Consider the following 22,221-nt stretch of genomic DNA (forward strand, 5'->3'; position numbering starts at 1 on the left):
CTCCTTGGGATGAGTTGGAAGGTTAGGTAGGGACTGCAGGTCGGCTACCTGAAGCTGCTGTAACACGCTGGGTGGGCTGGGACGCCGGGATGGGATGGGGGTTTTGGCTGGGCTGGGGTAGCCGGGATGAATGGGGTGGATGGATGGGACTCACAGGGGCCGCCTGACGCTGGGTGGGAGAGAGGCCTGGCGAGCCCGGGATCAGCTTAGTATGAGATGAGGGGGGCTAGTTAGGCACTGCAGGTCGCTGACTGCAGCTATCCACCGGAGGAAAAGGCTGCTGTTGTTTGGGCCTGATGCTGGGAGATGGCTGGGGAGGAATTTCTGGCTAAGGCCTAGTAAGAAAAACTGCACTTACCCCAGCCTGAGCTCCAGCGAAGTTTGCTGTATCCACACGATCCCAAAAGGAAGGCTGCCTGGCCAGCCCCCTGGTCTTATAGTGTCCTGGCCCTGGCCAGGACACTCCACCTTTCCTTCACACCTGGCGACCCTATTGTTCTTGGACAGTCCAGCTCAGAGCCCACCCGGTCACGCCCCTTCTCGCCCTAGCTTCGCCCAGCTCTCAGGTTACTCTACTTGTGATGGAAGTTGCTGGTGAGCGGTTAATATTGCGGGAGAGTCTGCTGTGTTGACACATTGCTTGAATCACGCATGCATCACTTTTCACCCCGGGAGTGTGGTCAATTGTTTATTTGCAGTAATGCACTATGTGCAGTATGTTTGAATTTTGCAGATACAAAGATTTTTAGAAGAGGAGAGCCATTCATCATTATATATGTGATTCCTGTAGGACTTACGATAGCAAAAAATCGGAGTAATATGAACTTTTAGGTGTGATTTTGAGTAGGGCAGGCATTTTCCAAGATAATCACATCATTAGCTTTCCTATAAATTTTACCTAAAACTGTAGTTTGCAGGATTTTTAATTTCCTGATCTGGCCAGTACAATACTGTTCACAATTGTGATTTACTCAGTTCCACTGAGCTGTAGAACAGTGGTAAACACTAGAGGGCATCAGTAATCCAGCAAACCTAGATTCGATTTGCAAAAAAAAGTGTTTGCTATCAGGTGGGAAACATTGGTATTGTAATTAATGTGCATACTGTTGCATGAGTACATGCTCAGCACAAGCTCAGTAAGAACTTATTTTTAATAACTTTAAGACATACAGAATTTTTTTTTTAAGTTCTCTGACATTGTTCATTTAGTAACCTTTCAGACAACTAGGAAAGCAAATTATCACACTGGTTTGCAAGATTACTGATGTTCTCCACTGCTCTCCATCGTAGAAGAAATAGTGAATGAACATATCTCTGCCTCCAGAGGTCTGACCCAGATACCTTGCTTAATGGCATGTTGCTCCAGTGAAGGTGCAGTGCAATGAACGGAAAGATCCTATGATCAGGTTGAGATTTGGAAGATTTGTATTGTAGGGATCTCATGAGCTCCTCAAAAACTGTTCAGTACAAAACTGATGGTACATATGGCACCATTATGCATTCCAGTCCCTCCCAACATTTAAAAATAAAAAGATGGGTCATCTCTGTTTTGTGCCTGAACCTGTCTGTTCCTCACCTAGTCTAGCTGATTCCTCATTGGACAATTCTCAATAAATTCCTGTGGTAAATAAGCCATTAAAGTTGCTTGTTCATACCATTTAATTAAATCAAAACAACAAGTAGATATTTCTAGCATGTGACCACCAAAGACATTAACTAGCCAATAGCCTAGGGCTGGGCAAACTTTGCTGCGGACCACGGGCCACGTTCCTTAAATTCCTTTCCCCTCCCTCCCTGCAGAGTCGCGAGCAGGCGAAAACAGGGGAACTTAAAGAGACTCCGTAACAAAAATTGCATCCTGTTTTTTATCATCCTACAAGTTCCAAAAGCTATTCTAATGTGTTCTGGCTTACTGCAGCACTTTCTACTATCATAGTCTCTGTAATAAATCAATGTATCTTTCCCCTGTCAGACTTGTCAGCCTGTGTCTGGAAGGCTGCCAAGTTCTTCAGTGTTGTGGTTCTGCTATGAACTCCCCTTTCCAGGCCCCTCTATGCACACTGCCTGTGTATTATTTAGATTAGGACAGCTTCTCTCTTCTCTCTTATCTTTTACAAGCTGGATAAATCGTCCTCTGAGCTGGCTGGGCTTTCACATACTGAGGAATTACAGACACAGGCAAAGCTGTTTGCAGGAAGAAACGAGCAGCCTGAAACTTCAGTGCATGAGAACTGCAGGGGGAAAGAAACACACAAATGATCTCTTGAGATTCAAAAGGAAGGGTGTATACAGCCTGCTTGTGTATGGATGTATTTTCTATGTGTGGACATACTGTACATCAACCTACTTCCTGTTTTGGTGGCCATTTTGTTTGTTTATAAACAAACTTTTTAACAACTTTTAATGCGGCGAGGAGCGGCGAAATTGTGACAGAGGGAAATAGGAGATGTCCCCTAACGCACTGGTATTTTTACTTTTGTGCGATTTTAACAATACAGATTCTCTTTAAAACTCACCTGAATACTGAATCCAGCGTTGCATCTCCATAGCAACAGGGCATCACATAACACGACCTGTCAGCGGGCCAAATTAACAGCACCCACATGCTGTAGTTTGCCCAGCGCTGCAATAGCCCATCATCCAACTACGGTTTGTTTGTTTGTTATGTACGCTGAATGTTCAGCATATGAATGATAGTAACCTCCCCTACAATATAAATGCATTAATCACCTGAAATAGTAAAACAACAGTAGCTTGGAATGTGGTGATCTAGAATTGTAGCCATGTGTATAATTAATTGTTATCCATCATTTCAAGGGCACACTTTACAACGCTGTGACACTATGAAGCCTCTGTCTAGTAGATGTCTTTAGGCAAACCATGTGATGCCTGGCCTCAGGTCTCACCAACTGTGAATGTTTTGTTGATCTCCATACAAGAAAGTCTACTTTAAGCGGATCCGAGATGAAAAACTAACTATAACAAGTAACTTGTCTATATATCTTATGTGCAGTTTAGATGGTTTAAACAGCAAATCTGTCTGCATACAGTTTTAATAGAATATGATTATTTCTTCCTGTGATACAATGACAGCAGCCATGTTGTTTGTAAACATTACACACAGCCAAGCTTATCTGCACCATCAGCACTCAGCCTAATCCCCCCTCCTCCTCCCTCCTCCCCTCTGCCTCTGAAATCTCTGGCTAGTAACCTCCTCCTCCTGTCCAGACTGAGCTCCCATGAGCCCTTGCTGTTGCCAAGGCTCTCTGAAAACTGTGAGCTGGGCTTGTTTAGTTTACAGGGAATTAGAGTATTAAAACAAAAACAAAAAAGTATTTGGCTTGAGGAATGCTCTATAAACAATAGGAAAGGAACTATGTAATGAGTAAAAGTTCATCTCGGATCCACTTTAAATAATTAAATCATTTATAACCTCCTCTGTGTTCCTAAAGAAAATCCTCAAAGCATGCATTTTCCTCCCTGTAGTGCACTCTACTAAGAATGATGTTTGAAAGACAGCCAGAACTAATTTAATTTATGTCACTAGCTGAACCACCTTCTACATTACACTCAACAATTTAGGTGGAGCTGTCCTGATGGCCACCGCTCCCCATGTTTTCCACTGACACCCCTTTCTCACCTAAAGACACCTCTCCACTCCCCGCGGAAATGTACTTTATATAGAACTTTGTTGATAACTTATCACTTAAAGAAGATAAAGACAACTTTATTCAAGAATGGTGCATTTTACACTTGGAACAATAAGCATGACCAACAACCCAACAATAGCATTTGATTGAGAGGTTGTAATACATAAGATGTGTGGATTTTTTATAGTATATATTTAGAACATTTTTGTAATAAAATGCTCCTTTTATATTAAGTGAAATAAACCCATAACCAAATCATGTAAATATTCCCCAGGACATAACTACGCCAGCGCAAACTAAAATGGAGAGCAGTTACCGTACATTATCTGCCAGTCTGTAGGTAAAAGCATATTCATGTATATTTATGAGTTCTTGCACTTTTTTTATCTAGCCAAGCAGACACCTGCACATTCTGCTTGTTTCAGAGATACTATATTTCATGCTTCTGTATGGTTTATTACATGGGCTGAAGATTGCTGGATTAGGAGCAAACATAGTGCTAGCTGGTATATAAGCCACATACACACCACAGTGTTATCAGCAGTATTCCTTAACTGTATGGTGAGAAAAACACAGTTCCATCTCTTATGTCATGGTGATCAGGAGAAACTTTATTAACAAGGTCAACATTTACTGTAAACACCTTGTATATTTTAAGCAACTGGTATATTTAAAACATTTGGGTGCATTTTGAACTATGCGTTAGTTGCATTGGTTACTTTTCTATAAGGTCAGGTTTTCCCTTTATTTAGATTTTTGTAAGAATAAAAAATAATAATAATTTGTATTTAACACATTTCTCTGGGTTGCAGTTTTGTAAGGAGTTTACCATATGGATTTTTGCCCATAACTTTTTAAGGCTTTTGTTAAAATGGCACCTTCGTGATCTTTTTTGGTATTTGACTTTTTCTAAGATTTATTTTCCCTTCTTGTCCTAATGGGCCCAGATAGGCGCTAACTCTCCTAAATATTTTTGACCACCAAAAAGTAGTGGTGGCACTCCTTTGTGTCATGCACTTCCTGTGTTTCATGCACTTCCTGTGTTTTATACAATTACACAGACCTGGGAAATAGGGCATGATGCACCATAGCTGCCTATGGAAGGAAGTTGTCTTGTGACCATACTTTGCTGGAAAAACATATTCTGTGTCCAAATAAGTTCTTGAAACTTTTGCAAGATTGTTTAGTTTGTCCTGCATCATTACATACTCTCAGTTCTTCTAATACTATACTACTGGAAGGCCTTTTTATGGTAATATAGATCTCCTACGAATTGCAGTGCCTAGACCTCAGGTAGAATGGCAGAATCAGCCTAATGGTGCCTACTTAGTAAGAATGGTCATTAATATGCTAACAATTCTGAGGAGATTCAGATTTAATGCAGATGGGTGCAGCTTGGAAATCAATCAATCAAATGCAACAGCAAAAGCCATGTATGTTTACATAAAATTAGCATCCACTCATAATTATTAGCATCTCAATGATCATCCCTACTCTGTATATTCTTGTAGGGAAACCAATAGGAAGTTAGTGAGTGGTGTAGGCTCTAGTGGATTCTAACCACTTTACAATTGAATCAAAGCATTACACAGATAATGCACTTCAAAAAAAAGAAACAGGAAGTTCAACCCAAAGCAGTGCCTTCTGGGGGAAGAAAGTGAGAGGAAATCGGCACAGTCACAACAGATGATTGTACAAACTGATAGAGATTCTTAAGGCAAATCTGAAGATAAAAAACACTTTTAACTAATAGTATGTGTGGTACAGATAATGAATTAAACATTAGTGGCAAAGGAAAGAGCCTCATATTTTTATTTTCAGTTGTATAGCTTTTTAATAACTTTGCATCATTCTGTCATATTTGCAGTTTAGAAACCACACTCTGTATTTTAAAGGGGCACTATGGTGAAAATTATGCTGTTCCATTATTCCCACATTGGTTATTTAATATGGACAGCATAAATTTCACCATAGACCATGTGTTAAAAATATAGCTCCTAACACTAATTCTGCCCTCCTACAGAGCTGAGCTGCATCATTACCATGCTCTTTGAGATGGACTACACTGCTAATAGACACTCTAAACAGCTAATTATAACTTGGCTGGCTCACATACACACTACAGAGCTGCTATTGTTTTCACATATAATTAGCTAAGTAAATAAATAGGCTGCTAAGTAGGTAACCATTTAGCAGCCTGTTTGTTTGATTATTTGTTTACTTAGTTAGTTAACATATGAAAAGCAACAGCACAGGGCTCTGTAGTGTGTGAGCTAGCCATGTTACAATCAGCTGTTTAGAGTGTCTGTTAGCAGAGAGCAGTCCCATGCTTTCTTATCAGGAGATCTGCTATAACTACACAGCTCAGCTCTGTTGGAGGGTAGAATTAGTGTTGGGAGATATATTTTTAACACAAGGTCTATGGTGAAATGTATGCTGTTCGTTTTAAATAACTGATGTAGGGATAATGGAAGAGCATAATTTTCACCGTAATGCCCCTTTATACTATAAAACAAAGCAGAGCTAATGACCCTTTGAACTTTCCTGCAGTAAAACTGTATCTGAAGCTGCCTCTGACTGTTTCTTGGCTGTTTAAGTATTTTAGAAAACAGGAATGTATTTGACCCAGTGGGTCGAAATAGCTCAGAGAAGCTCTTTTGCATAGATAACAACTGAAGTGTTTAACTCTTCCTGCACTGTAAAATAACAGGAGCCTCTTTCCTTTGCTGCTAATGTTCTATTTCTTAGCTGTACTACACATACAATTCATTATCTCATAAGTTTATTTCCGCTTCAGGTTTGCTTTAAATCATTCTGCCATAGACTAAAAAAATAGTTTTAGATGAAGGTCCATCTTATTGTAGCCTGTGCATTTTACATTCCACATCCTGCCATGACAAATGTTGCAGTCTAAAGCCATACAATGCGTAATGCAAGTCAGAAGTCGCAGTCTGCCCAGCTTCTGGACTGTTGTCAGATGAACACAGAAAATGCTTTTGTGTCAGATAGAGTTTATGATAATAACATTAATAAAAACAATGCATTCCTGTCCTTTCCATGTTTACCTTATTTCTCCAATCTAAATGCACACTTATATTTTGTACATAATGTCCAATGACTGTTTATTTAATGATTTATTGCATTAAACTTTTATAGCCTGTTTTATGTTTTACATCCCTGTACTATACATCCTTTTGGGAGTTATTTGCACAAACACAGTTTTTGTCACTTTTATTTCTGTTTTGTGTGACAGATTTGAGAGTGGAGAGTAACTGCACACACACTCACACTAACGCACACACACTTACAGTGATACTGTTTGTAGAACTGATACGACAATAGTCTTATTTTAGCCTTTGCTGTATATTTTATGATTTTTGACTCTGTAAATAAAGAAACATGGCAATGAGTACTACACTGTGTATGCATTTTATTCTGTTTGTAGCTTCAGCATTACAGTCAAGAGGACAGAGCAAGTTGTATTGTAATCCAGTGTTTTTCAACATTATTACAGGATATATCCCTTCCTGCATGATGATATTTACCGAGCACCCCTTCTGGGGTAACATCTCAAGTATGCAGAAATAAAAGAGGAGCTGATTTCTGTCTAAAGAGCCATGGTGTATTGTTGCAGCAAAACCAGCAAGTGCATGCTGTCAGAGCAGGCACGGTGTCAGTTGATGACACAGAAGCGGTGTGATTTAGGGTTGGGCACCAAACACAAGGTGGGCCACCACAATGGCCATTTTGCGCCAAAAGACACTTACTCACATGTATTTTGGGTCGGTCATTTGAGGATTATACTGAAATCTTTGTAATGAAGATGTGACATGCATTAAATTTGAAAATTTTCTCACCATCATGTCGGCCATAACGGTGCATGGATGTAAAATTATTGTGCACACACAGCTGTGCTACTTGCGCAATGCCCACTTCGTCAGTGTCATAAATAGCAATAAAAGTACCATGTGCTGTGTGTGCATGGTAAGTTTACAGTCACTTACTGAATATGCTCCATTATGTCTTTAAATTTCAATCCTAGAGACCAAGCATGCTGTCTCCTCCCATTGCTCTGTGCCCAATAACCCACCTGATACCACCAGGTGCTGAGAAATGGTCAGCACATCCCCTTTGACATTTATGCAGCCTTTCACCAGATCAGTCTCTTAGTACAGATATATGGGCACGGTCTACACCTCCACCAATCAGTGTCTTTTTAATGTGGCTTCTGTGAAACTGATAGTCCATAAATCTTTGTAGTTATCATTCACCAGTGCACCACCAAAGAACTTGTGAACCACCAGTTTATAAGGACATACTGGTTTTCTGGAGTGATGGTAATCGGGAGATTAAAAGTCCATAGTGGAAGTCAACTGCAACTGGGAGAACTGTCACTAGCCAAGCTGATAGCAAAATGTATTGCTTTTTGAAATTCTTAGCAATCCTAGGAACCTATTTTCCTTGCCAGAACAAGAAAAGTAACTGACACACACAACTTTGCTGTGACCTGCACAGCCCGAAACCCACTACCCGCAAACTGACACACCACCGTTTAATGTATGAACCCACAACTCAACCTACAACCTGAATCTGCTTTTGTCTTTTTTTACTAATATACAGTCTGAAAGTCTAATGGGAAAGCTACAAATTGGACATGTATCAGTCCTCAAATAATTCACACTCAAACAAGGCATCCACATCCCTGTCCCTCTCTGCTTCAAGGTGTGGTGAGCAGAATTAAAGCCTAAGTAATCCCTATAATGAAAACAAGTTAGCTTCTGCAATGCTCATCCCTTGCAGTGGCTCTATAAATCATCTGGCCAGGGAAAAGCCTCCTCTTTGCCACATGAGCAGCTTTCTGTGTGAGTCGGACCACAGCCAGGAGCAACAGGTAAAAAAGTGCTGCATATTTTTGTACTACATCAACCAGTATGTAGATAGTAATTGGACACTTTTTATAAATTTTTAATAAGATTTTTTTTCTGAATTATGGCAGACATCAAGTAGTACAAGTTAGTACACTTGGGCGTCAATTCATCAAGTGTTACCGCATTCAGTAATGCTGAAAACAGCTGAGTTTACAGACCTTTTAGTAAAATGTCAATTCATCAAGGCTGTTAAAGCATGGCAAGTTGAAATTACCGAGCAGTGAGGTAAATTACCGACAGTAAACACCTCCAACACATGACAGCAAATGTCAATTCATGAAGATCAGAGCATGTGGTAAAGCCCAGGAGCATGTTCTCTAATTACCGGCAGCTCTTATCTGTTGAAAACCAGCTTAGAATGCCTTCTGTGTTGATATCCCCATGAGTGACAGGAGCGGAGAGCCAAGGAACAGCTTCTGTCTCCCGCAAGTCCCAGTGATAGGACACAATGCCCTCTCTGGAGGGTCCAGCGTTTCTACCCCCCAGGCAGCGAGCAGAGAAATTGGAACAAAAGAGGTTTCCCCTGCGACCGTTCGGTCATTTAACCCCTTAGGTTCCTGTTTGAAGATGCAGAGGAGCTAGTGGGGCAATCACCTAAGCATGGCATGTGTCATGTCTCTTGGAGTGCATCTAAGCTATGGCAATTAAATACAATGTTAAGAAAGACTAATGGACAGATTCATAGGGAGCAGAGGCAGTATAACAAACATGTACATTCTAAAGGGATGTAGAGATGCCTGTTACTGTTATAATGCCCTCACTGCACAGAACAGCTTGTAACAAAACAGAGACAGCTCCACACTCTTCTGTTGTTACTAAACAGGTTTTTGTGAATTGAAGAATAGTATTTTGGCAAATTACTGAACTTCTATCGCACCTGTGAAAATATTGATGAATTAGCAAAAAAGTCTAAAATACCGAATGCAGTATTTGACCGACTTCTTTTTTTTTATTTTATCGTACTGCCTTTGATGAATTGACGCCTTGATCTGGCAAATGATACAGATGCAATTTTTTAATCTTTCTTCGCGAAGATATTGAATGCCAGGCAGGGGCGGACTGACAACTCATGGGGCCCCCGGGCAATAGGAGATTATAGGGCCCCCACACCAGTGTTTCCCACATTTCACGTTATATTTTTACAGACTAAGATATAATAATTTACTGTAAATATTTTATATTGTGATATTTTATACTGATAAAAACCCGGCACGCCAAAAAATGGGTGTGGTAACGCAACAGAATGTGGGCGTGGTCATGGGGGGACAAAATATACATGACCTTTGCAGTAGTGTAAAAGGTCTGCCGGGGAAGTTTGAACTCTGCCATAGTGTTTCCCCCAAAATACATGTAATCTGACAGCATTTCACCAAAAATCCATGCAATTTTGTAGCGGTTCCTCCAAAACACAGATAATATGGCAGTCGTTCCCCAAAAATAGATGTTAATTGGCAGCAGCGGTTCCCCCAAATACATATAATTTGGCAGCGGCTCCCAAAATATGCGTTATCTGGCAGCAGATCACCAAAAATACATGTAGCAGCATTGGTTCCCCCAAAATACACAGAATCTGGAAGCTGCGGTTCCCCCATTATACACAATCTGGCAGTTATTCCCCAAAAATACACACAATCTGGCAGTTATTCCCCAAAAATACACATAATCTGGCAGCTGTTTCCCAAAATACACTTAATCTGGCAGCAGCAGTTCCCCAAAAATAGTTAATCTGGCAGCAGTTCCCTCGAAATAGATGCCCCCAGTATAGGTAACCAGGTCAAAAGGTATCCCCAGTGGAAGTAACCAGGTCTATAGGTTTTCCCAGTGCAGGTATCCAGGTCTATAGATGTCCCCAGTTAAGATAGCCAGGTATATAGGTGTCCCCAGAATAGGTAGCCAGGACTATAGGTGTCCCCAGAATAGGTAGCCAGGTCAATGGGTGTCCCCAGTATAGGTAGCAAGGTCTACAGGTGTATCCAGAATAGGTAACCAGGACTATAGGTGTCCTTAGTACAGATAGCCAGGTCTATAGGTGTCTCCTGTATAGATAGCCAGGTCTTTAGGTGTCCCCAGTATATGAAGCCAGGTGTATAGGTGTTCCCAGTATAGCCAGGTCTATAGGTGTCCCCAGTATATGTAGCCAGGTGGATAGGTGTCCCCAATATATGTAGCCAGGTCTATAGGTGTCCTCAGTATATATATCCAGCTGTATAGGTGTTCTCAGTATATGCAGCCAGGTGTATAGGTGTCCCCAGTATATGCAGCCAGGTGTATAGGTGTCCCCAGTATAGCCAGGTCTATAGGTGCCCTCAGTATATGTAGCTAGGTCTATAAGTGCTCCCAGTATATGTAGCTAGGTCTGTAGGTGTCCCCAATATATGTAGCCAGGTCTATAGGTGTCCTCAGTATATATATCCAGCTGTATAGGTGTTCTCAGTATATGCAGCCAGGTGTATAGGTGTCCCCAGTATATGCAGCCAGGTGTATAGGTGTCCCCAGTATAGCCAGGTCTATAGGTGCCCTCAGTATATGTAGCTAGGTCTATAAGTGCTCCCAGTATATGTAGCTAGGTCTGTAGGTGTCCCCAGGAGGGGAGGCAGCCAGTGAAAGAGGGCGATGGGTATAGCAGCAGAGAAGGGGGGAAGTCTCCCCCCCTTCCCTCACCTTGGGGCCCCCCTTCCTGGCTCTCCCATCCGGAATGTGTAAGTGTCGCACAGCGGCTGACAGCGGGCGGGGACTTACCGCTGTTACAGTCACCGGAGGGAGCGCTGATCTGTGTGCCGCTAGTCTGGTCTACTCAAGACCAGACTAGCGGCACACAGATCAGCGCCTCCTTCAGTGGCTGTAACAGCGGTGAGTCCCCGCCAACTGTCAGCCGCTGTGCTACACTTACACATTCTGGAGGGGAGAGCCACGAAGGGGGGCCCCAAGGTGAGGGAAGCCCTTCTCCGCTGCTATGCCCATCACCCTCTTTCACTGGCTGCCTCCCCTCCTGCTCAGGGTTCTCTGGCGGGCCCTCGGTCCGTGCCCGAGGGCCCGAATGGTCAGTCCGCCCCTGATGCCAGGTCAAGTGTATGATTCATAGTACCGTGGATATAAAAATGTACAGACACCTGTTAAAGTGCCAGGATTTTGTAAAGTACAAATAGACCACAGTGAATATGCCATCCCAAACTATTCCCACCTTTAATGCGACCTCAGCCTGTCTCTAGACTCTGCCTAGCTTGCTGCCAGGCCTAACCTCACCTTGTGACATTGGCTTCCCTGTGCTATATTCTCATTGCAATGTAAGCTGTCCTCCCTGTCTCCAATGGGCCAACCTGTTAAGGTGCCAATGGACTATGTGATATTCCTCTGCAGTTTCAATCACTATGATCAAATCTGCTGAGGACTAATACGCCTGCATGACGCCCGATAGTAATTTCGATCGATTTCTGTCTGAAAATGACCAATTGTCGCTTTGATATCTCTGTGGCACTAAGGTATCTGATATTATAGCATCTTTGGCGAGTCTATAGACCAGGCCAGTGTGGTCCCTTGCCAGAGCGCAGGGCCGGATTTACCATTAGGCACTGTAGGTTTGTGCCTGATGATTGGAAAGGCAGCACAATCACCTTGAGTGCCTCCCACCTTCCCTATGCAGAGTCCCAAGTGGAGCATAAATGAAAGGTTACTCTATCTGATCTCGGCATTCCACTGATGAAATCTCTCTTCTGTCGTGGGTACCTCTAGCTATCTAATACCAAGGGAAACCTCTAGCTACTTAGGTAGCCAGACGTACACTCAGTATTAAGGGACAGCGGCTACCTACACCGGGCAGGGGAAGTAAGGGAGAAGTGACAGCAGTGCCAGTTAGCACATTTGGGGTGCAGCTCTGCAGGGGTTTTCGTGTTTGTGGAGGGCCAAGTGTAGGGTGCCTATAGGCTCTTGCGATGTAAATCCGGGCCTGCCAGAGCGCACAGGTATGTTAGAGGAAGCCAACCACAACTTAGGACATTAGAGTACATTGACATTAATGTGCCAACTTGCCAACAACACAAATTGCGCTAACTGCACAACATGTGCTACTTGACTGTCGTAAGTACCAGTAAAATTTCTGTCTGTGGCCTGCACACAGCAATTTTAACATACTTTTGTAAATCAACCCATTGTCCTTTGGCCATTTTTTCTTATTCCTGAAGGCATTTACCTGGATGTGGTGAGAACTACAAAACGATGGTGTGCACTTAGACCAGACTGATGTATGAGATGAACCAGACTAAACTAAACTCCTGGACATCTGCTTCTGGACAAACATACCCACCAATGATTACATGCAAATTGTGGCAACCTATAGCAACCAAAAATTACTTTTTAGCTGATCTGTCTTCAGTGCATGGAAATCTGGTTGGTGTTTACAGATCACTACCCTTTACTTATCTTTTGTCTTCTCGACAGTATTTATAAAATAAAGCATAAATGTGTGTAAGGTCTGGTTCACACTACTAGTGCTTTTTAAGCGGCAGTGTTTTGAAAAGCTCTTGCTTGCTATGATGATTTTTAAAAATAATAATATTTCTAAAGTGAGAAGTGAGAACACGCACATTGCATTACATTACATTAGCAAGAGCTTTTAAAATCACTGGTGCTTAGAAAAGCGGTTGCCGTGGGAACCACCAGCCTAAGTGTGCTGTCTTTTATTCTTTGCACTACCAGATCTGAAAGTAGAAGGAGCAGGAAGCACCTCTTGAACATTCCTGGAATTCAGCTGTAAGAAGCCTATGCTGTATTTTTGAACACCCATTTGAGTGCAAACAGCATTATTTGATGTGTAGTAAGCCACAGCAATTGCGCACAATGGATTTATTAACTGAACATTACGTCACATGAAAAATATGGTTGCTATGGGCTACTGAAATGTGCAAATTATCATTGCTTTTTCTGTTGCTTTATTTAATCTAAGTATGTAGGTTTATGCAGTGTTAACTACATTATGCTACCACTTTTCTAGAAACCAGATAGTGACCTCTATACAACTTTATCGCACTTCAAAGTCCAAGGTTCTAGCAGACAAGTATACCACTCACAAATTTATAGTACCTGATAAAACTAAAAGCTGTACTAAAACGGCCTTCAGAAACGCAGATATCATGCTATATGAGATAAATAATTATCTGACGGATCAATGTTCATCTGGTAATTTGGTTAAAGTGCTTTGATAATGTTAGTTAAAAATGACCTTTTATTGCAGGTGCTTTTTTATTTTACAAGTATCTTGTGGACATTTCAGAATCTTTAGTTAAAGGACAACTACAGGAACAAAAATGTACCTAGTCCCCTCTAGGCACTCAGTAGTGGAGATTGTACTAAAAAGGGTACAAGATCCTTGATTAACCAACATCATGAGCATGCGCTCCCCCATCCTCCAAAAAGATTAGCCCTTATCAGCACAGCAGTGGGAACACGGCTCCTAAATGGAATCATAGCTTGGTGGGCACTGCTGTGCTCACAAACCCACTGGTTCGGTTGGTTGCCTAATAGGCAGGGTTGCTCTCCAGGACTCCCGAATGCGAATTTACCCGTTGCCGAAGCCGAATGCGCCGGACCCAAAGCCGAAGGCGGCCGAATATGCGCATTTGAATTCGGCCGGATGACGCGTTGGGTTCGGCTTCGGGATTCGGGAGTGACGCGGGCCAATCAGAATTCATCCTGCCGAGTCCCTGGCAACGGTAGCAACCAATCAGAGGAGGGGAGCCTGGCCCTCCCCTCCTCTATATTAGGCGGTGGCCATTTTGCGGAGCTACGCACTTGTGTGACTGAGCTGGTACTGAGAGCATCTCCAGTGCTGTGTTGCGTGTCTGATCAAGTGTATTCTGTGCTAAACCTAGCGTTTTGCTTCCTAAACACCTCCTAAACACATTGATTGTACTGTTGTATAGATAGATAGTAATTTGATTGTTTGTAGTCAGCTAATGTGTACTGTATACTGTGCTAGGCTAGTGTTAGTCTGTGTGCAGGCTAGGGGCTTGATTCACAAAGCGGTGCTAACCTACTTAGCACGTCTAAAGTCTTTAGACGCGCTAACCAGGGTGCTAAGTAGGTTAGCACCGGATCTCTCAATCAGATCACGCGCTAACTTTGCGCGCGTAAAGTTTTACGCACGCAAAGTTTTACGCGCGCTAAGTCCCATAGGCTTTAATGGGCACTTCGCGCGGTGCGCCCTGCGCTCTGTGCAGTACGCACGTAAAGTTTTACGCGCATAAAGTTTTGCGCGCGTAAAGTTTTATGCACGAAAAGCTTGTTTAGACGTGCTAAGGGGGTTTTCACAGGCATGCTAACAGTTAGCACCGCTTTGTGAATCAAGCCCTAGGCCTGCTAGCCTAGGGCAGCCTTAGCCTACTACTAGCTTAGGTAGGTTAGAGATTCTAGTTAGTTGTGTACTATAGTAGTTTAGTTAAATTGTACTGCTGCTGTTTGCTGTAGTCTGTTAGTTTATAGCTTCAGTACTGTTAGTTAATACTAGTTAGTTACTGATTGACTGTGTACAGGCCAGCATCCCTTGTTGTCACCTGCTGTGACTGTCATTTGCTGGCGCACCCTATTGATTGCGTCTGACCGTGTGTGTGACCGACCGACTGTAATTGGTCACCCACTGTCTGGCCGTTAGTTATATTGTTAAGGAAGAGATCTGCCCTTGAGATATTTAAAACCCATGACCAAGTCGCTGATTCATTGGTTGTTCTTCTTTGGACCACATTTCATAGGTACCAACTCCTGCATGCTGGACACACCCCATACAACCGATATCTTCTGACCCAGTTGTTTAGCAATCACAATATGACCCTTGTTAGAATCTCTCAGATCCTTATCCTTTTACATTTTCCTGCTTCCAACACATCACCTTCAAGAGCAGACTGTTTACTGGCTGTCTGATATAGCTCACATTTTCATAGGTGCCATCGTAACAAGATAATCAATGTTATTCCTGTTACCTGTTGTAGGTATTAATATTGGGGCTGATTCAACAGATGTATGCACATGGGGTGTATGCAATAAACTGCATCAAGCAGAATTATGTGCGTAAAATCTTAGGCATGATGAGGAGAGCATAATGCATTGCATGTAATGTATTTCATTCTGCTCTACTAATGTGCGATAAAACTCTGTGCATGTTACATAGTTACATAGTTATTTTGGTTGAAAAAAGACATACGTCCATCGAGTTCAACCAGTACAAAGTACAACTCCAGCCTGCTCCCTCACATACCCCTGTTGATCCAGAGGAAGGCGAAAAAACCCCCACAAGGCATGGTCCAATTAGCCCCAAAAGGGAAAAATTCCTTCCCGACTCCAGATGGCAATCAGATAAAATCCCTGGATCAACATCATTAGGCATAACCTAGTAATTGTAGCCATGGATGTCTTTCAACGCAAGGAAAACATCTAAGCCCCCTTTAAATGCAGGTATAGAGTTTGCCATAATGACTTCCTGTGGCAATGCATTCCACATCTTAATCACTCTTACTGTAAAGAACCCTTTCCTAAATAAATGGCTAAAACGTTTTTCCTCCATGTGCAGATCATGTCCTCTAGTCCTTTGAGAAGGCCTAGGGACAAAAAGCTCATCCGCCATGCTATTATATTGCCCTCTGATGTATTTATACATGTTAATTAGATCTCCTCTAAGGCGTCTTTTCTCTAGACTAAATAAACCCAGTTTATCTAACCTTTATGGTAAGTGAGACCTTCCATCCCACGGATCAATTTTGTAGCTCGTCTCTGCACCTGCTCTAAAACTGCAATATCTTTTTTGTAATGTGGTGCCCAGAACTGAATTCCATGTTCCAGATGTGGCCTTACTAGAGAGTTAAACAGGGGCAATATTATGCTAGCATCTCGAATTTTTATTTCCCTTTTAATGCATCCCAAAATTTTGTTCGCTTTAGCTGCAGCGGCTTGGCATTGAGTACGATTATTTAACTTGTTGTCGATGAGTACTCCTAAGTCCTTCTCCAAGTTTGATGTCCCCAACTGTATCCCATTTATTTTGTATGGTGCTAGACCATTGGTATGACCAAAATGCATGACTTTACATTTGTCAACATTGAACTTCATCTGCCATGTATGTGCCCATATAGCCATCCTATCCAGATCCTGTTGCAATATGACACTATCTTCCTGAGAGTTGATGATTCTGCACAATTGTGTATCATCTGCAAAAATAGCAACATTGCTCACTACTGCATCTACTAGGTCATTAATAAATACATTGAAGAGCACTGGACCCAGTACAGACCCCTGTGGGACCCCACTGCTAACAGTCTCCCATTTTGAGTACGATCCATTGACCACAACTCTTTGTTTTCTGTCCATTAGCCAGTTCCCTATCCATGCACACAAACTCTTCCATGTAATTTTGCTCAACGCAGTTTATTACATACACCCCATAGTAGCAATCCAACTACAACCATAGTAAGAGGAAAACAGGTTGACACGTAATTGAACATTTAACAAAGCAAATTCAGCCAATGTTTCAAGACCACAAAGTGCGCTTAGCAGTTCGTCATACTCCACATTGCTTATGGCAAGTGCATTGATGCAAGATGCTTTTCCATGTTTTGCATTGAAAAGGAGACCCAAGCAGTGTCGAAACATTGACTAGATTTTCCTTAATTACAATAAATATTAAATAAAGTGCCAACTTGTTTTCCTCTTTTATTTTTTAGAGGGGCATCATCCACTTGAAGTGCCTTAAGCACCCATAACACTAGTCTTATGGCCACAGTCAGTTGATTCTGTGAAGCTACCTGCTACATATTAGGGATTTGTGTCATACAATTGTCACAAAAACCAAATACCACCACATACTGACTACTACTTAGTACAGCCTACCTTTAAGTACACACACAACAACAACAAACAAATAACATCGAGCTTTTCTCCTCCCGGACTCAAAGCGCCAGGGCCATTAGGACGTGCTCTTTAGGCAGTAGCAGTGTTAGGGACACTTGCCTAGGATCTCCTACTGAATAGGTGCTGGCTTACTGAACAGGCAGAGCCAAGATTCAAACCCTGGTCTCCTGTGTCAGAGGCAGAGCCCTTAACCATTACACCTTCCAGCCACCAGCCAAGTACCACCAGCCAAGTACCATTATACTATTTAGTATACTGGTAGATACAACAGTAAAGCTAAATAAAGATAAGGCAGTTTGTAGGCTAAATTGCACCCAGGGCAAGGGTGTAAAAATTGTGCCCCCTTCCCTCCACCCCTGTGGACATGCGAACCCTTACTCTTTAGGGACAGTCACACAGTGACCAGCCGCTCATCCAGGAGGAAGCAGGGACCTGGAAGAGAGCCCGGAAAGCTGACTCCTCCATGGGTGCTGTGCAATGACAGCCTGCAGTACCGCTACAAGACATCAGGTGTCATCATGCGGTGGTGATATGATGATGACTAGACGTCGTACGCAGGCAGCCCAGGAGGAGTCAAGGAAGGTGATTGTGCTGGTAATCTTCCTTCTTCTTCCATTTGGCTGCACCACGTGTCACCAGCTCCCTAGTGGTTATGTCCTTCTGCCTGTGCCTAGAGATGGCTTGATCCTCCCATTTTCGGTTTACGGACCGCGAACTTCCACAAAAGTTCGCGAACCGGCAAAGTTTGCGAACTGCAATCATGGGCAGGCGAACTTGAAAAATTACAAACACTGTTTTGTCCATAAAAGTGATGGAAAAGATGCTTTAAGGGGTCTAACACCTGAAGGGGGGCATGGCGGAGTGGGATACACGCCAAAAGTCCCGGGGAAAATTACAGATTTGACGCAGAGCAGGGTTATAATCCCTAAAAGGCAGAAATCACATTGCATTCCTAAATTGGAGGCCTAAAGTGCTTGAATACATCTTGCGTGTGTATACATGGATGAGGTAGTGTAATTAGTGTACTGCTTCCCACTGACAGACCAAACTCACTGTGTAACGCACTGCAAACAGATGGCCGTGCTGGTGCACATGTTGGAGAGAGTGCAGGTGATGGCGGCTTTCCAGCCCAAATGGTCGGGCTGAGGTAGCTCAATGACAGAACAACAGTGACTGTCCAGCTGATAGAACTTGGTCTGTCCACGATGAAGCAACAACCTTATTTTCTTGGGTGTGCCCCCCAACACACTCATATAGGTCATTGCTTCATTGTGATACGCAAGCCCCTTCACTGCGGCAAGGTAACAATCACGAAGGGGAATTGACACATGTACATGCCTTTTGTTTTGTTGTTGCAGCCGCAGTTCAGACAGAAAAATTAGGCATGTACACGCACCAGAAAAATTATTATTTTTGTTAGCGGCTGCTGCTAGCAGCGGCCTTAAAAATTCAGGAATCCACCTGAAATCCTGGACCCTGTTGGTGGTGGTGGAGAAGGCAGTCAAGCGGCCTGCAGGCAGAGATGCTGTGTGGGGACTGACTTAGTCTTGGGGCAGGCAGCAGTGGCTGGCAGGCAGACAGGCAGAGATGCTGTGTGGGGACTGAGTCTTCAGCCAGGCAGTCACACGGCCTGCAAGCAGAGATGCTGTGTGTGGGGACTGACTTAGTCTTCGGGCAGGCAGTCACACAGCCTGCAGGCCGAGATGCTGTGTGTGGGGACTTACTTCTTCAGGCAGGCAGTAGCCCTCCGGGATCCATGCCTCATTCATTTTGATAAAGGTGAGGTACTGAACACTTTTTTTACATAGGCGACTTCTCTTCTCACTGACAATGCCTCCAGCTGTGCTGAAGGTCCTTTCTGACAGGACACTTGAGGCAGGGCAAGCCAGCAGTTGGATGGCAAATTGTGACAGCTCTGGCCACAGGTCAAGCCTGCGCACCCAGTAGTCCAAGGGTTCATCGCTGCTCAGAGTGTCTATATCCACACTTAAGGCCAGGTAGAGGCATTGGTGGAGGGTGGATCCGGAAGGGCTAAGGCGAGGCGTTGGAGTAAAGAATGTCCGCATGTCCGACATGACCATGACATCGCCAGAGCGTCCTGTCCTTGCCTGCGTGGACATGGGAGGAGAAGGAAGATTACTGGCAGTGGCACCTTTATTCCATTATGCTGTGACATCACCCTTAAACGCACTGCAAAGTATACTTGCCAGCTTGTTGTGCAAGTGCTGCATCCTTTCTGCCTTCTGGTAATTTGGTAACATCTCCGCTAAGTTGTGCTTATACTGAGGGTCTAGTAGCGGTGCCACCCAGTACATGTCATTTCCCTTGAGTTTTTTATATGGCGGTCCCTCAACAGGCTGAACAGGATGAAAGACCCCATCTGCACAAAGTTGGATACCGACCTACTAGCCATCTCCTCTTGCTCTTCCTCCGTGATGTCAGGCAAGTTCTCCTCCTCCCCCCAGCCACGAACAATACCACAGGAAACGTGAGCAGCACAAGCCCCCTGCGACGCCTACTGCAGTTGTTCTTCTGCCTCCTCCTCAAAGCCACCTTCCTCCTCTGACTCCTCTTCCACAGACGACTCCTCCTCCCTCCTCCTCTGTGATGCCACAGGTGTTGAAGAAGCCGCAGGTGATGTTTCCAACAAATATTTCTCCTCCTCCTGTTCACGCTCCTCTACAGCTTGATCCACCACTCTACGCACAGCACACTCCAGGAAGAACGCATGTGGAAAAAAGAGAGAATTTATTTTTTTCCTACATCGCTTGTCTCTCTTCCAAATTAATTTATCCTAGGTGATGCAGAGGTTTTTCCATATCATCCACATAAAGTTGTTATACTCGTCCTACTATGTTAAATGTTCTCTAGGTTTTATTGTAAGATGGATAATACCCCCATGTTTATCTGTGCAACACGGGGCGGCGGAGCCCGTTCTTGGCCTCCCTCTCATTACAGGGACACCACAAGTTAGTTTAGGTACTGGTGTCTCTGTTACTCAAGTTTAGTAGGGTGTAGACACCTATAACGTCATTTGACGTATGGTGTAGGGTGGGGGGTTTGGAATAAAGACTGTATGTTTTATACTGCCTGTATGATCTTTTGGGATTTTTTAACGGCAATGCAACTAGACATTGCACGCAACTTCTCTTCTGTGCTCTCTCTTTTTTTTTTCTTTTCTTTCTCCCTTCCTCTCCTTATTTCTCTTTTCCTCCCTTCTCCGGTGTCTCCTTCATCAACCGCAATGTATCTGATGTTATTCTTACGTTTCTACAATCATGACAACCCTTAAATGCTTGTCTTGGAATGTGAGAGGCCTTGGTTCCAAAATTAAAAGATCCTTAATTTTTAATCATCTTAAAAAATACAATCCACACATTTGTATCCTCTTAGAGACCCACCTAATTGGTAATAAGGTTATGGCGCTTAAACGCCCTTGGGTTCTTCATCACTCCCACGCCACCTATTCCACATACTCAAGGGGTGTCTCGGTACTTGTACACAAATCCCTTCCAATAATAATAATATTAAACACTATTACTGATGATAAGGGAAGATATGTACTGATGCGCTTCCAGTTATATGGATTAGAATATGTTTTGATAGGCCTATACCTCCCTCCCCCTGCAGACAAACAATTACTTTATAATATTCTCCTTAAAGCTGCAAATTGGCATTTTGATAAAATATTGATAATGGGGGATTTTAATATGGTATTAGACCCATCTAAAGATAGATCGACCTCTAATCCTAGGGATAATAGAGACCTGGCTAATTGGGCAGATTGCCACCAGTTGCAAGACTTGAGGCGGTGGAAATGCCCAACACTTTCTAACTTTACTTACTACTCGGCCGCTTATAGGTCAATGTCCAGAATAGATATGGCTTTTGGATCTCCCTCAATACTACCGTGTGTACAATCAGTTGAAATCTGTCCCCTTGGTATTTCCGACCATTCACCTATACTTGTTAACCTACTGTCGCACCCAACTCCAAAAGATAAACTCTGGCGTGTGTCTAGATACTATATTCAGGAACCCAACATACAAACGAAAATAAGTCAACAAATTACTGAATACTGGAATCAGAATATAAACTCAACCTCAAATGCTATGATATGGGATGCTGGGAAAGCGGTAGTTAGGGGTTATTATATGTCAGCAATTAAAGAACACAAAGCTGAATCTAGGAAAAAATTAAATGACCTTGAGTTAGAAACCTCAAAATATAAACAGATCTTTAACCAAACTCGTACGATGGAGGCTTGGCGCTCCTGGCAGTGTGCCCTGAGACAGTGGAAACTGGCCCTGATAGATAATACAAAAAATACACTTCTTTGCCAATCTCAGAGAAACTTTGAATATGGGGACAAAAATAGCCGGCTACTAGCTTGGCTGGCTAGAGACAACAATAGTGCTCCTGCTATTCCTAGCATAATGAATGACAATGGGGTTCTCTTAGTAGAGCCGGAGGAGATCAATAACACATTTGTTTCCTACTATAAAAACCTATACTCATCTAAAGCAGACTATGATTTTAATCTTTTAACAGACTACCAACATAACATTGACCTTCCTTCCCTATCAGAAAAGAGTAGTAAAATGTTAAATGCCCGCATTACACTAGAGGAAGTCCAAGACGCTATTTCTGAACTCAAGCCAAATAAAACTCCAGGTCCTGATGGGCTTCCAGCTGAATATTTTCAAACATACTCTAATCAAATCGCGGACAAACTTTGCTCCTTATTCAACAAA

At 42.9% G+C, this 22,221-nt stretch overlaps 1 protein-coding gene across 1 annotated transcript in view; it reads left to right on the forward strand.

Annotated features, from left to right (window-relative positions):
• Positions 1-13,264: 13,264 nt before the first annotated feature.
• The window catches only part of FABP2 (fatty acid binding protein 2), a 48,014-nt gene continuing 39,057 nt past the window's right edge, over positions 13,265-22,221 (forward strand). The window contains exon 1 of the mRNA XM_068270366.1: positions 13,265-13,324. The gene's annotated coding sequence lies outside the window, so the exon portion shown is untranslated. The remainder of the gene's footprint in view (positions 13,325-22,221) is intronic.

This window comes from Hyperolius riggenbachi, chromosome 1 (assembly GCF_040937935.1).
Source record: "Hyperolius riggenbachi isolate aHypRig1 chromosome 1, aHypRig1.pri, whole genome shotgun sequence".
Classification (NCBI taxonomy): domain Eukaryota; kingdom Metazoa; phylum Chordata; class Amphibia; order Anura; family Hyperoliidae; genus Hyperolius; species Hyperolius riggenbachi.